Here is a 14903-nt window from a genome sequence, read left to right as displayed (position 1 = left end):
CTTTTCAAGAGTGCAAAGCTCTAAAAAAAAGTCGATTGTTTTACTGTGCTTTTTGATGGCCTATTTTTATACACAGATGTATTAAAATACTTAGTATTTATTAAAGTTAAAAGCAAACTGACATTCACCGCTGTGTTTTGAGAAAGCGTGTTTGGCTTGTCTTGCTTAGATGCCACTCGAGGTCGTCTGCTTTCTGCTGTCAAAGCAGCTTGTAATATTTTAATGCTTAAATGTAGATTTGTTTGAAACGCACTATATTAGTTTCAGCCTGGTAAAATTTTAAGTGAACTACTTGAGTTTGAGGAATTTTTATGTAAAATGGGCGTACATCGATGTTGGAACAGCAAAGAGTTGCAGGCGGTGTCCAGTCTACTCATTTTCCACATTCCAGAGTAGCTGATGTACAGCAAGTGTGAAAGTGTACAGAGGGATCATGCCAACAACGATAAAAGGGTAAGTTTCGTTAAGCCACAGGGATAGCAAAATTACGTCATTTTTCAGTTTTCGGAATATTTAATTTTATATATGATAAGTGAATGCACGAAACTGTTCCAGAGTTTTTGATTTTCGTTACTCTTTTTTATTTATTTATTTATTATTTTTTTGAGAGTTTTTTCAAATCGTCTAAATCTGGTGATAAATTTTAAAGAGGTGGGAGTGCTGGTCGGATTGTACTGAATGGCAAAATCTCATAACTGTAGAGGCTACATCCCTTAATACCAGTATTTCCCTGCACCGGTTTCAAGGGATGTATGGCTAATTTTTGGTTTTTCTAGTCTTCAAAGCAGATTTTCAGTCAGCAGACATGCAGCTCAGTATATATGCTCCACCCTGCTCTAGTTATATATGGGTACAATATACTTGTGCGATGTGTTTTGTTAGTCAATATTGACCGACTCCTCAAGACATTCAAACAACCTCCCTCCCCCCCCCCCCCCAAAAAAAAAAAGTTTGAGCATGGAGATTTCAAAGAGTTATATACCCACTAGAAGAGGTCCTTAATGGCTATTAAACATTGTACATTAGGGAGGTAATTCAAAGGAGATCCTGGTGGCTTTTTATTTTGTTCATGATAAATTGATATCTGAAAATGTATAAGTTAGATTGGTGTTGCTCTACAGTCTTGGCTGGTAATACCTGCTCATTTATTCTAATCATGCACTGTTGAACAGTGTGCTTTAGAAGAATAGGGAATTATCCTTAACACAGCCTACCTTAATTCAGATTTAAACCTTCATACTCATTTTTGGTAAAGACACTAATTCTTTTCAACCTGCTTCTTGTCTCACATTTCCACTCTTTGCTCAATTGCTTGTAATGTGATTGTACAACTGGCAGTGCTTTTCCTACAAATACTATAGCTTACAGAATTAATCTAAAATAAGATTAGTCCAGATTAATTAATTCAGAAAATAAAACAACAAAACCCCACATTTTTTATATATTTAACCATATAAAGAAAAGAATATTGCCTCTAGCATAATGACAAAAAAATAATAATAATAATAATTTAAAAAAATACTCAGTCAAGTACTAGATCTACTTCTTTAACAAGTATTATTGATAGTGATCCCAATACAAATCTTCACAAAGGAAAATAACTCAATAGGTGGAAGTCATTGTAACTAGCATTCCTATACAAGTACTCCTGTCTCCCTCAACTGAATAAGACACATGCAGTGGTTTGATTCATGAAAAATTAAATTATTTTTTAACTTTAAAAAGAATGAAACACTTGATTTTTATTTAACAAACAACTAAAACCAATGCAACTTCAAATGATCCCACTAATGGATTCCCCTTCATGAGAAAAAAGAAAATTATGTGCAAAGAACTTATCATAAACCCTGCCAGCTCCACCACCATGTCACCGTTACTGCTTCTCCTCCTAGACTACAAGGACCTGCGTACCCATCTCTTGGATTTAGGTCACGTATAATCTCAACTCTATCCATGTAAAATTTGGGCTTCTTCGGTGCTGGGGTCTAGGTGTGGCGCTCATCGCAATGCACCCTTGTCCAAAATTTGTAAAATTAAATGCAAAATATCTCCCACACTGGAGGAATTATGGGAAAAATTTCACAGACGGCTGACCGAAAGTCATATGTGAAGATTTCAAATATACCCTTGGATATGAAATGGGCCAAATATTCTAAAAAAGTTAATTTTTTACGAAAAAAAAAATATTTGTGCCAATTTTCAGAAACAACACAGATCTAACCTATGATATATTATTGGCAGGTGTTACCATTATGGTCATCTTTCATATCTGTGAGTTTGGGGTCAATCGGTGCATTTTCACGGGAGCTGTGGCCATTATATGCCAAAACCGGAAACTCTAATTCTGGAACCATGGAACCATGCTAGAGACCTCTTGTTTTTTGCATTTGATAGAGCATGTCAAGCCCAACACTGAATGTGGTCTCTGTTTTTTGTTTTCCATGCGGTTTACAAGTAATGCTGTGTCAAAAAGTACATTGTGGTGGTGAAAGTAAAATGTGCAATACAGTAATATGTATAAAATTTTGAACGTCTGGAAAAGATAACATAAGGCTTGGCGAGGCAGACAACGTCTGGTCAAAAATGACATTATTTCATGAAATTTGAACATCTGGAACTTCTGAGCACCTCCCACTTCAAGAATTTGAACCAAAATGAGCTTTTCTTTATTTTAATTAATTTCTTTTGTTGGAAATTTATGGCACATAAAGTTCTACTGTAACTCCAAAATTGTAACATTTAGTCCCTTATATCCCCAAAACTGGCAGTGCTTAGTGCTTATACTTTCAAAACTGGCAAAGATACGCCCATAGTTACTATTAAATTTGAATAGTAAGTCATATACTTTTCCATCCCTTTTATTTTTATTTCGCTTTTTTATTTTTATGGATGGCGAAAAAAAAAAAAAGTCAAAAAAAAAAAATTCTGCTTACGTAAAGGAATGCTGTCAGTACACAGCTGGAAATGCAAATTTACCACAGAAACACGTATCAAACTAACACTATATCTTTATCCATGCTCTCAAAATATTAAAGCATTGTCAATACTTCGTAGAAAGGTAAAAAAAAAAAGTCATGAATAGATATGCTGCATATTTCCAAGTCTATTTAAGGTTATTTTATGCATTTTGTTGGTATACCAATCAATAAAACAAATATTAAACAAACAGTGTGTCTTTATTTGTGCTCTCAGAATATTAAAGCATTATGAACACTTCACAGAAATGTTAAAAAGTCATGCAGTATCAATGGCATACCAATCTAAAACGACGGTGTCCGTCCTCTTAATGACTTTAATTGTCGTGTAATTTGACAGTAATCCTAGAGATGAATTTCACAGCAAATCGGCTATTGGCGATAAACAGCATGCGCAGAAAGCTCATTTTCCGGCAAAATTCAAGAAGGATGTTTGCTCTCAACCAACTCCATTGGGGGTGAGTTTTTTTTTTTCTGAGAACGGACGAAAATCGGTGCGCACGCAGGATGTCATCCATAAAAATAAAAAAGTGTGGCCTTATCTCCAAAACTGGCAGAGATACGCCCATAGTTACTATTGAACTTGAATAGGAAGTCATATACTGGCAATCAAACTGTGACCTTAAAATTGACCTTTGACCTATTTTTCACCATGAACTGAACTTTGCAACATTTAACTCCATTTTATCTTCAAAGCTGGCAGAAATGGCTCTATAGTTACTATTGAAGTTGAATAGGAAGTCATATACTGGTAATCTGTGACCTTGAAATTGACATTTGACCTAATTTTCATGATAAACTGCACTTTGCAAATTTTCTTGCCCGTCATATCTTCAAAACTAACAGATATATGCCCAGTGTTGCCCCTAAGTTTTCTCTTTTGTCAGCATATATATAACACTGACAACACATTTCAAGAAAAACCAATAGGCCTATTGTCTAGAAAATCACAGGAGTCATATATATATATTGCTTCCTTAAGTTTATCTAGTTTTCTGTATTGGATCGTTATTCCCTTGAACTTTACTGGCTTGTCTATTGTGCCTTTTGGAGAATATCTGGGGTAGCGCTATCACTCACCAATTGAGCCAAATGCTAAAACTGACTGAAATTGGCTAAACAAAATAGGGTTGATTTGACTTATTTTAGTCAAATTTAAACCATTTGGACACAAAAAAAGATGAAAAAGTAGTATTTTGGCTAAACGAAAAGAATTGCTAGCGCCACCCCAGAATATCTTTATTTTTAATTCTTAACGGGGACTGTAAACAAGGTGTGGATAGCAGTGGAGGAATCTGAAAAAAAAAAAAAAACAGGGGAGGGGAAAATTCTTCAGTGACTGGGATGAATAAATACATGATGTAATCACTTCTGGGCGGCCTTATGTAGTAATTTTTAAGCAAAAAGATTCTTATGTAAGTGAAAATTGAGAGTTTTTTTCTATTTTGGATTATTCTAAGTGAAATTTTTTCAATAAATTATAGAAAATCATTCCTTCATTTCCCTTTAGTTTGATGTGTTCTTTTCTATTTCAAGGTGACATCTTACAGCCTGAGGTCAGTTTTGCATGCCTTCCCCTCTGCTGCATTTTACAATGTAATGCTTGCTTTGTCCACTTGGCAGCAGCACATTACAGTGAAGCTGAAGTCTTCATTAAATGTCAATGATGCCCTGGTGTGGTGTGATTGTGTCTGTGTGTGTGTGTGTGTTTGTGTGTGAGAAAGAGAGAGGGAGAGCTCCAGGAACTTCAATTTGCTACAAAAAAATAAATAAATCAAAATAAATCAAATGAAGGACTATGAAAAAATTAGGTATTAAATTATGTGCCGGGTATAAAAATAACTGAAAAGCTTATTCTGTATTGATGAGAGTCCCAAGGACAAATCTCCACGGTATACTTCACCTGGGGAGAAATGTATTTATAATTGCAATATAGAATCATTTGAATAGTGTGCTTTCTGGGGGAGAAGGGATTGGTGGCTATCCAGATTGAATGTTTGTGTGTTTATGAGAGAGAAAGTGAAACAGTGTGTGTGTGTGTGTGTGTGTGTGTGAGAGAGTGAGAAGAGAGAGAGACCACACTTAATGTAAAATCTCCATATTATTCAAATTAAGTGTCTGTAGGAAAAAATTACTGGGTGTGTGTATGTGAGAGAGAGTGTGTGTATTTGTGTGTTTCTGTGAGAAGAGAGAGAGAGAATTTAGTGCTCAGAAAGCTCAATAAATCTTAAAATTGATTTTCAACAAACTAAACAAAATAAAGTTATCCAAACATGCAAATATTGAAATTTAGTCTCATAAGCCCAGTAGTCAAACCCTGCAATGTTCTTTCCTGTGAACTTTTTGTGAAAATTAAGTTGTTTATGTACAGACACATCTGCGTCTGTCGTTACAATGCACTTTCACAATAACAGGATAAGACTAAGTAGAACACATTTTTTTTTGTGCTTGAAACTTACAGATGGATATTTATAAAATGCAGGTCAAGTTCAAAATCAGTAGGATCAAGCATTTTTTTAAAAGTTATGCTGTTTTTTCACGTCTTCAGTATATATGCAACAGCCATAACACGATAAGTGGAAAACCAGGGTATGAAATTCGTATAAATTTGAAGCCGGACAGCAGGACTGGCAACTTTGAAATGTAGCCAGCCCTGGCCAAAAGTAGCCAGTCCTGAATTTTTTTGAAAATTACCTGATTAACCCAATTGCAGGCAAGAACAATATTGAAACAAGGACTCTTAATCTCAAAGTGAATTAATTCAAGTAGATTCTTCACTGTCAGCATCTGAAACATTATGCTCTGAACCCAAATCGGAAAAGTGTGATTCACTGCATGTGTCTGTCATAATCAGTCTAGTTGCATGACCTGCTTGTTACAAATGACATTTTTACTATCAGTCTCATCACAAATTAACCAAGAAAATTCAGTTTTCCATGATGGCACAACTGATCTTTTCCTATTTCAGGACTAGACACTAACTTTAATGAGCACCTGTCCTTTGACGTGTCCTATTTTGAATCCAATCTGTCCAACAAAACCAAAATTTCTTTCCATTCATACCTCTCGGTGAACTTTGTAAACATTAATATGTGTAATACATGTAATGTATTTATTACCAAGATATTCAGTCAAATGAGCCTGGAAAATGCAGTGGATTTATTTTCAGATAAAAAGTCATTTTTTCATACTTGTGAACTCCTGAATATTTAATCTTGCCTATAAGTCTGATTTAACATGACTTCAATCAGGGCTTTTCCCAGGGTTTGGGGTACAGGGTCCACTTATTGTAAATCTGAAATTTGATATCAGATTTACATGAAGTTTAACCAAGTCTTTAAAAAATACTGTGAGGTGTGGAGGGGGGGGGGCAGTGTTATATTATTTAATTAAAATATTCAAATTTTATAATATTTGAATAAATTTCATTAAAAATTGAAGAATATTCATTGTATAATAGTTTACTTATATAAATATCACTAATATTAAAGTTTTTAAATTGATATTTATATTAACAATTTGCTCTTTTTAGGGGTAACGTGTTTAATTTTTTTTAAATATATGAATTAAATGAAATCAGTCATTAAAAAAATTTCCCCTTCTTTTTATTTAAATTCTAATATTTTTATTACTAATTTTTTTCCTTACATCAGTATCACACTTGTGACAGCTTTGCTAATTTATCAAATTCCAGCACTAAATTTTGAACTGTAAATAACACAGGTGGTGCTAGAGTCATTAAATAAAACATCTTACAAAATTTCAGGTTATGCAAATATAAACATTTCAACAAGATCTTCAGTCCCAAAGTTTGACTTTCCAACTTCAAATGGTTGTGAGGAGATAGCCTACAACACATTTGATTGACAGGCAGTATGTTGCCTTGACAACAAACTAGATGCATCCAGTTCATCCAGTCCAATCTGATGTACCCAGTACTTGTGTAGTTTCTATTTTAAAAACGGTCTTTATTGCAGGTAGATTTTAAAACAAATAAATACTCAGTAGTCAGCCTGTTATGTGAATATAAATTTTGTTTTGTGAAGTTCTGGAAGGTGTTCACTTTCATAATTTGGCAGTAAGTTTGCTTAGACTTCGTTTTGGGACCACATGTTTTGTACCAATGTAGGTCACTCCTTTTAATGCCATCCAGGAAGAGACGAGAAGACGTTAGTATGCAACAAAAATTTCTTTTTCAAGATTTTTGTTCTTAAGTTCTAATAAAACATCGTGTCCGTTGGACAGCCCACCCTGCAAATTCACTTGTCCGAACTGAATTTTTACCTGTGGAGCCCTGCTTTGGTGTCATCATACACTTTATTTGACTGTCTGTAATCTTCCTGTGTTCTTTTCTTACGTGCTGGGGCATCGCATTCATTGTTAGCACCAAAATACTTACAGGGGGTAGACTGCGACAGGGGTACCGGTAATGCTGACTTCGGAATCTTGTATAATCAACGTGCGTCGTGACGTCATTCAATTTATTTATTTATTTATTTTTTATCTTTTTTTTGGGGGGGGACAGACATCGTACAATTACAATTACAGATTATAGAAGCATCAAAACTTTAACTGCGTAATTAGACGAGATTGTGTTGTTCTGAACTTGAATGACCACACATTGTGTCCCCTAAACTAGCATATAAATGCCACATTTGATACTTTGTATCAGACGTTTCATAACACGGTGAAGGGTCTTTGCGCTAGGCATGCTGGGAAAACGGTGAATAAGCATGTACTTAGGGCCTACTTTCGGATTTCGTTCATTTGTTGAGAGCAGTGTTGATTTCTAGAAGGATGAGCCTCATTGTTTTCGTTTTATTTCAACCAAATCTGCTTAATATGAACGTGCATATTGATATACAATTATTTTAGAGGCCAGAAAATTGCCAGACCGACGGACTGGCAACTTTTGGAAAGGGACCGCCCGGGTGATAATTGAGCCGTCCTGGGCTGCTAGACTGTGCTATTTCTGTTTTTTAACTATACTGTATGTGTATATAAATATATTTTTTATTGATGATGTATTATCTGTTTTCAGTAGAGAGGAAGGTGTGTTCTCTGGATGATCATCACACTGGGGACAGCTGAGCTGATCTCAACCTCGCAACCTCAGCACAGGTCAGTGCAACAATGATATTGCCATACTGATGATTCTTTTCAGAGGAATTGTGACCATCGACACTATATGTGGTACCTGAGAAATTATCATTTTGGAAAATTGTCACGTCGGTCCCACTGTATGTTTTTATTATAATATAATAATGTATTTTGGTCGCTGTAATTTCTGTGTTATTAACCACTGTATGTGTCTGTAAATATATTATTGATGTCAACAATGATGTTGCTATTCATTTTAATCGAATTGTGACCATCGGCACTATTTGTGGTACCTGAGAAATTATCATTTTGGAAAATTATCACTTAGTTCCCACTGTTTTAAATATTTTCAAGGTGACAAGGCTTAATGTTACCTGTTTGGTGTTGGGGGGGGGGGGGGGGTGTGAGGATTCACTTGGCAAGAATCTTGATATAGACAAAATTTCTTGTATACATTCCTGTGCATTGTGTGTTGTGACGTTGAATGTGTCTGTATGTATTCTGATCACTGTCTCTGTCTATTGTCGCAGTATGTTTTAATTATAATATAACAATGTATTTTGGTCTCTGTAATTTCTGTGTGGTAACTACTGTATGTTTCTATAAATATATTTTTCATTGATGATGTATTATTTGTTTTATATACAGGAAATGGACAAGGTGGGCCAGATCGCGGTCCATCTGCACCAGCCAAAAAACTCGAGGAGGCCGGGGTACAACCCCTGGCACGGACAGGGTTACATTTCCCAAGAGGGACACCCCCAGGACTGGTTCAACAAACCAGGGCCGAGTGGCGTGAGAAGGGGAAAGAAGTTCAAGAAAGAGTAGAACCTATATACTATGAAGGTGAGGACTCTAGAAACATTTAATAGTGAATTTTCACTGTTTATTATAGATGCCATTAAAAAGGCTAACAATAATATTCTTACTTTTGAAGGAGGCAGATTATGGTATTTTATAAACACATGGAAATCCATAACCTCCGACAAAGAAATATTAAGAATAATTGAAGGCATGGAAATAGATTTCCATGTAATGCCAGTGCAGGCAAGGCCAATAAGGGAGGCAAAATTCAATGCCTCTGAAACCGTAGAAATAGAAAAGGAAATACGGAGGTAATTACAAAAGAAAATTATCGTTGAATCTCCAATGGAAATTGGTAAATTAATTTCACCCATCTTTTTGAGAATGAAAAAAGAGCGGGAAATACCGACTCATTTGTAATCTAAAAGAGTTAAATGAGTGCATTGATAATCACCATTTTAAAATGGATTCATTGCAAACAGCAATAAAAATGATGACGCCTAACTGCTGGCAATCAAGTATTGATCTCTCTGATGCATATTATTGCATATTTGTCTCTGAAAAATATCAAAAATACTTAAAATTCCAATGGAAATCAAAGTTATACCAGTACAGGGCGTGTCCAATGGGCCTCAATATTAGCCCCAGGGTCTTCACCAGGTTCTTAAGCCAATTTTCTCTTGCTTAAGTAGTATATATAGATGACACATATTTACAAGGAGAGAGCATTGAAGCTTGCAACAAAAACGTCAAAGCTACGATTGAAATGCTTACTCAATGTGGCTTTGTTATAAATCCGGAAAAATCAGTGTTTCAAGCCACACAATCTATAGAATTTTTAGGATTTATTCTGAACTCTGTAGATATGACTGTGGCAATATCTGACTCCAAAAGTTGCAAGATAATTGATCTTTGTCATTCTTTCTTGAAGAAAATGTCTCCAACTATAAGAGAGTTGTGCACCATTATAGGAAATTTAGTTGCGACCTTCCCTGCTGTTCCCAATGGGAAACTTTTCTACAGCGAGTTGGAAAATGATAAAATAGCAGCTTTAAAAGATGCCAAAGGAAACTTTGATGTGAAAGTTAAGATATCAGATATGGCTATAAGTAATTTAAAGTGGTGGATAAGTTGCTTAAAAGGCTCAAAAGCACCAGTTACAGTAAAAAAACCCGATCTGACTCTTGAAACAGATTCCAGTACAATGGGTTGGGGTTGTTATTGTCGAGAATTGAACATCAAAACAGGTGGTCAGTGGAAACATTCTGAGTCTGTTCATCATGAAACTTTCTCGAGCTTCAGGCAGCTCAGTTTTCACTTTAAGCACTCTGTAACGATAAGAAGAACATTCACATCAAACTATTGATGGATAACACCACTGCCGTTGCTTATATAAGAGAGCAGGGGGGCAGTAGATCTTTGGAATGTAATGCAATAGCAAAAAATATTTGGATGTGGGCTAACGAAAGATCAATTTGGCTAAGCGCATCAAATACAGTTTTGTGCAGAGAAGATGACAATACGGATATGCTTACTTCAAAAACGATTAAGTCGTCTTACATACGCCCCTTAAGAGGACAAAAGAATGGTGTGAAAATATGTAAGCTAAGGACAATGCCGACTTACGTATATTTTACGGACATCTTACGTACATCTTACACACATGCAGCGATGAGTAAGAAGGGGTGGTCTTATGTAAATAGGGTGAGGCGGGGTGTTTCTCGCCTTGCGGCAACACAACCATGTGTGAAAAGAGGCGTGATATATGATCCCTCTTAATTGTGGGCTATTAAATCGTCCTCTGTTACGTACGCTGCGACGCGACCCAAACATGACTTTGCCCTGGTTAGAATTGGACGTTTAAGAGTAATTTACATTGATTTATTGATTTCTTGTAAAAAATCAATCCCAACAGAGACTACTAGGATGCCCAGTCAAACCAGGACATCATCTATCCCAGATAGCATTATCAGGGTATACAGATAAATCCCTGTGCATAGTGCACCATCTGCAGACGTACGTAACTGAAACAGCTCCTTTGAGAAAATCAAACGTGTTGTTTATCAGCTATCAAAAACCGCACTTGGCAGCTTCAACAGAGATCATTTCTCGCTGGATTAAACAAGTTTTAGCCGACAGTGGGATAGACACTAGTGTTTATTCAGCACATAGCACATGTGCCGGGTCGACATCAGCAGCAGCATTAATGGGATGCCCTATTGACAAAATATTAAAGCATGTTGGATGGGCCAATGCAAGTACATTTGCCACGTTCTATAATAAAACTAAACAGATTGTCAAAATGGACTCCAAAGTTTTAGAAGCAATGACAAAAGCTTGAAGCTTTATTACAGCAAACAGTGGACATTAATATTATATTACTTATGTATAAACAAAACAGACGCTAAATGGTGACTGAAAGATATTACAATATTCAGTGTTTTTAAAATGTACTATATTAGTTTCGTGTTATACACAAAATACACATATCGAATTTATGCTGCAGGTCTTGTTTTAATTTTATGTGGGGTAATCACAATGGACTCAGAGCTTTTAAAATCTCATGTGGTTCCGTAATGACTTGACGGTGATGAAGTAGAATTAAAAAATTAAACGAAACTTACCGAACTTACCAAAGTTGAAGTTTGATTGTAATTCTACTTCATCACAATTTTTTCAAGAAGTTTTCAGACAGCAGCGATCATTACAATAGGCCTTCATGTTGTACACTTTAGATTACACTTTGGATTACCTGCGTTCAAAACTGAAGTCCGATACGCCTGCGCTATCTCATGTGATTCCTACATTCCTTTCCAGCGATAAAGTAGAATTACAATCAAACTTCAACTTCGGTAAGTTTCGTTTAATTTTTTGAATTTTTATTGATGATGTATTCAGTATTCTGTTTTCAGTAGAGAAGAAGGTGTGTTTCCTGGATTATCATCACACTGAGGACAGCTGAGCTGATCTCAGCCTCGCAACCTCAGCACAGGTCAGTGCAACTATGATATTGCCATACTGATAATTCTTTTTAAATGAACTGTGACCATCGACACTATATGTGGTACCTGAGAAATTATCATTTCGGAAAATTGTCACTTAGTTTCCAGTCTGTTTGATATATTTTGAAGATGACAAGGGTTAATGTGAACTGTTTGGAGTTGGGGGTGGGGGGGGGGGGAGAGTACAAAGATTTTTTAGCAAAAGTCTTGATATAAAGAAAATTTCATGCATACATTCTGATGCCTGTGCTTTGTGTGTTGTGACGTTGAATGTGTCTGTATGTATTCTAATCACTGTCTATATATGTCTATTGTCACTGTATGCTTCTATTATAATTATATTATAATATAATAACATATTTTGGTCGATGTAACATCTGTGTTATAACCACTGTACATGTCTATAAATATATTTTTTATTGATGATGTATTATCTGTTTTCAGTAGAGACGAAGGTGTGTTTCCTGGATTATCATCACACTGAGGACAACTGAACTGATCTCAACCTAGCAGCCTCAGCACAGGTCAGTGCAACAATGATATTGCCATAGTGAAGATTCTTTTTAATCGAACTGTGACCATCGACACTATATGTGGTACCTGAGAAATTATCATTTGGGAAAATTGTCACGTAAGTCCCACTGTTTTAAATATTTTCAAGGTGACAAGGCTTAATATTATCTGTTTGGAGTTGGGGGGGGGGGGTCAAGGATTCGCTTAGCAAAAATCCTGATATAGACAAAATTTCTTGTGTATATTGATAACTGCTATTCATTTTAATCAAACTGTGACCATCGACACTATATGTGGTACCTGAGAAATTATCATTTGGGAAAATTGTCACGTAAGTTCCAGTCTGTTTTATATATTTTGAAAGTGACAAGGGTTAATATGTTACCTGTTTGGAGTTGGAGGTGCAGGAGTCAAGGATTCGCTTAGCAAAAGACTTGATACAGAGAAAATTTCATGCATACATTCCGATGCCTGTGCTTTGTGTGTTGTGAGGTTCAATGTGTCTGTATGTATTCTAATCACTGTCTATATATGTCTATTGTCGCTGTATGTTTTTATTATAATATAATAATATATTTTTGTTACTGTAATCATTTTGGAAAATTGTCACGTGGTTCCACTGTTTTAAATATTTTCAAGGTGACAAGGCTTTATATTATCTGTTTGGGTGGGGGAGGGGGGGTCAAGGATTCGCTTAGCAAAAATCCTGATGTATACAAAATTTCTTGTATATACTGTGATGCCTGTACATTGTCTGTTGTGAAATTGGATGTGTCTGTATGTATTCTGATCACTGTCTATATATGTCTATTGTCGCTGTATGTTTTTATTATAATATAATAATATATTTTGGTCACTGTAATTTCTTTGTTATAACCACTGTACGTGTCTTTAAATATATTTTTTATTGATGATGTGTTATCTGTTTTCAGTAGAGATGGAGGTGTGTTTTGTGGATGATCATCACACAGAGGACAGCTGAGCTGATCACAACCTCGCAACCTCAGCACAGGTCAGTGCAACAATGATATTGCCATACTGATGATTCTTTTAAATCGAACTGTGACCATCGACAATATATGTGGTACCTGAGAAATTATCATTTGGGAAAATTGTCACGTAAGTTCCAGTCTGTTTTATTATGTACAGACACAGATGTGTCTGTACATATAGCCATCATCTGCGTCTGTCGTCGCCGTCGCCGTTGGCGTGCACTTTAACCGTAAACACGATAAGTGAAAAGCCATTTTACCTTTTGGCTTGAAACTTACAGAACTGATGAATATTCATAATACGCCAGTCAAGTTCGAAAATCAGCATGATCGGGTCATTTTTAGGAAAGTTATGCTTTTTTTTTCACTTTTTTCAGCATATATGCAACACCGTAAACACAATAAGTGAAAAACCGTATTACATTTTGGCTTGAAACTTACAGTACTGATGAATATTCATAACATGCCGGTCAAGTTCGAAAATCAGCATGATCGGGTAATTTTTAGGGAAGTTATGCTTTTTTTCAGCATATATGCAACACCGTAAACACAATATAAGAAAAACAGATTGGCCAATTGTCATTGTACTCATAGGAGTGGTCAATCTTACTAAAATGCAGGTTGAGTTCAAAAATCAGTATAATCGGGCCATTATTTTAGGAGTTATGCTGTTTTTTCACAATTCCTCAGATTCAATTCTTAGGCATGTTAACAGTCTCATAATTGAACTAATAAGAAATGTAAAAGTGTTTGTTTGATATTTCCTGCATCTTTACAACATTTTTAGCTGATTATGTAAAAATGATGGTAAACTTGTTATCGTGTATTGTGTAATAAAGTGTCAAAAATGGAAATAAACTCATATCATTGCAGTTTGTCAGATGCATTCATCCACTATGTTCAGAATCTCAGAATGGAGGAAGTTGGACATTTAACACTGTTCTATTGATACTTTTCCCATCTCATCAATTTTCTTCATTGGTCATATAAAAATGGCAGTAAACTGTTTATTTTGTTTTATGTTAAAATAGTGTTAAAAATGGAAATAAACCCGTTTCAGAACAGTGCTGTCTTGTTTACATTTTGGCATTTTCAATATGTGACTTTAAAGTTCCATGGGCCTGAAGACTTTTGCTAGTCACATTTTCTGAATAACCATGATACTAATATTTTATAATTAAAAATTGATGGTCATTATGCTGCAAAACATTATGTAATGTTGCATCAAAATTTGAAGAAACCCCTATTTTGGGCACTGCTCCCATGATGACCATTTAAGGAAAATCATGTCAATTACTGTTCTCAAACTTACAGGAAAGAAACATGGGTCTAAAATACAGCTTCAGTAGACAATGCAGTCTGTTTGGTAAATTTTTCTGGCAATTAAACAGTTTTTTTGTGAAAATTAAATTTTTTACTTATTGGCATTTCCAAGGTGTGACTTAGAACCTCCATGGGCTTGAAGACCCATGCTAGTCACATTTTCTTAAAATCCATGACAGGTATAATTTATTATG

The 14903-nt window shown here is 35.4% G+C and overlaps 1 long non-coding RNA gene across 2 annotated transcripts; it reads left to right on the top strand.

The window, feature by feature from the left end:
- Window positions 1-159: 159 nt before the first annotated feature.
- On the top strand, window positions 160-12454 carry LOC112041265 (uncharacterized). 2 transcript variants are annotated; one of them, XR_015334773.1, is made up of 5 exons: window positions 160-453; window positions 8017-8096; window positions 8724-8921; window positions 11792-11871; window positions 12326-12454. It is a non-coding gene; the product is annotated as an uncharacterized LOC112041265 (long non-coding RNA). The 2 variants fall into 2 exon arrangements; XR_015334772.1 differs by lacking the exon at window positions 160-453 and having other exon boundaries at window positions 7486-8096.
- Window positions 12455-14903: the final 2449 nt, after the last annotated feature.

Source organism: Lingula anatina, chromosome 5 (assembly GCF_051362555.1).
Source record: "Lingula anatina isolate TDL-2025a chromosome 5, LinAna3.0, whole genome shotgun sequence".
NCBI classification, from domain to species: domain Eukaryota; kingdom Metazoa; phylum Brachiopoda; class Lingulata; order Lingulida; family Lingulidae; genus Lingula; species Lingula anatina.
Note: the sequence above shows the minus strand (reverse complement) of the source record. Positions and strands in the feature narration are given on the sequence as shown.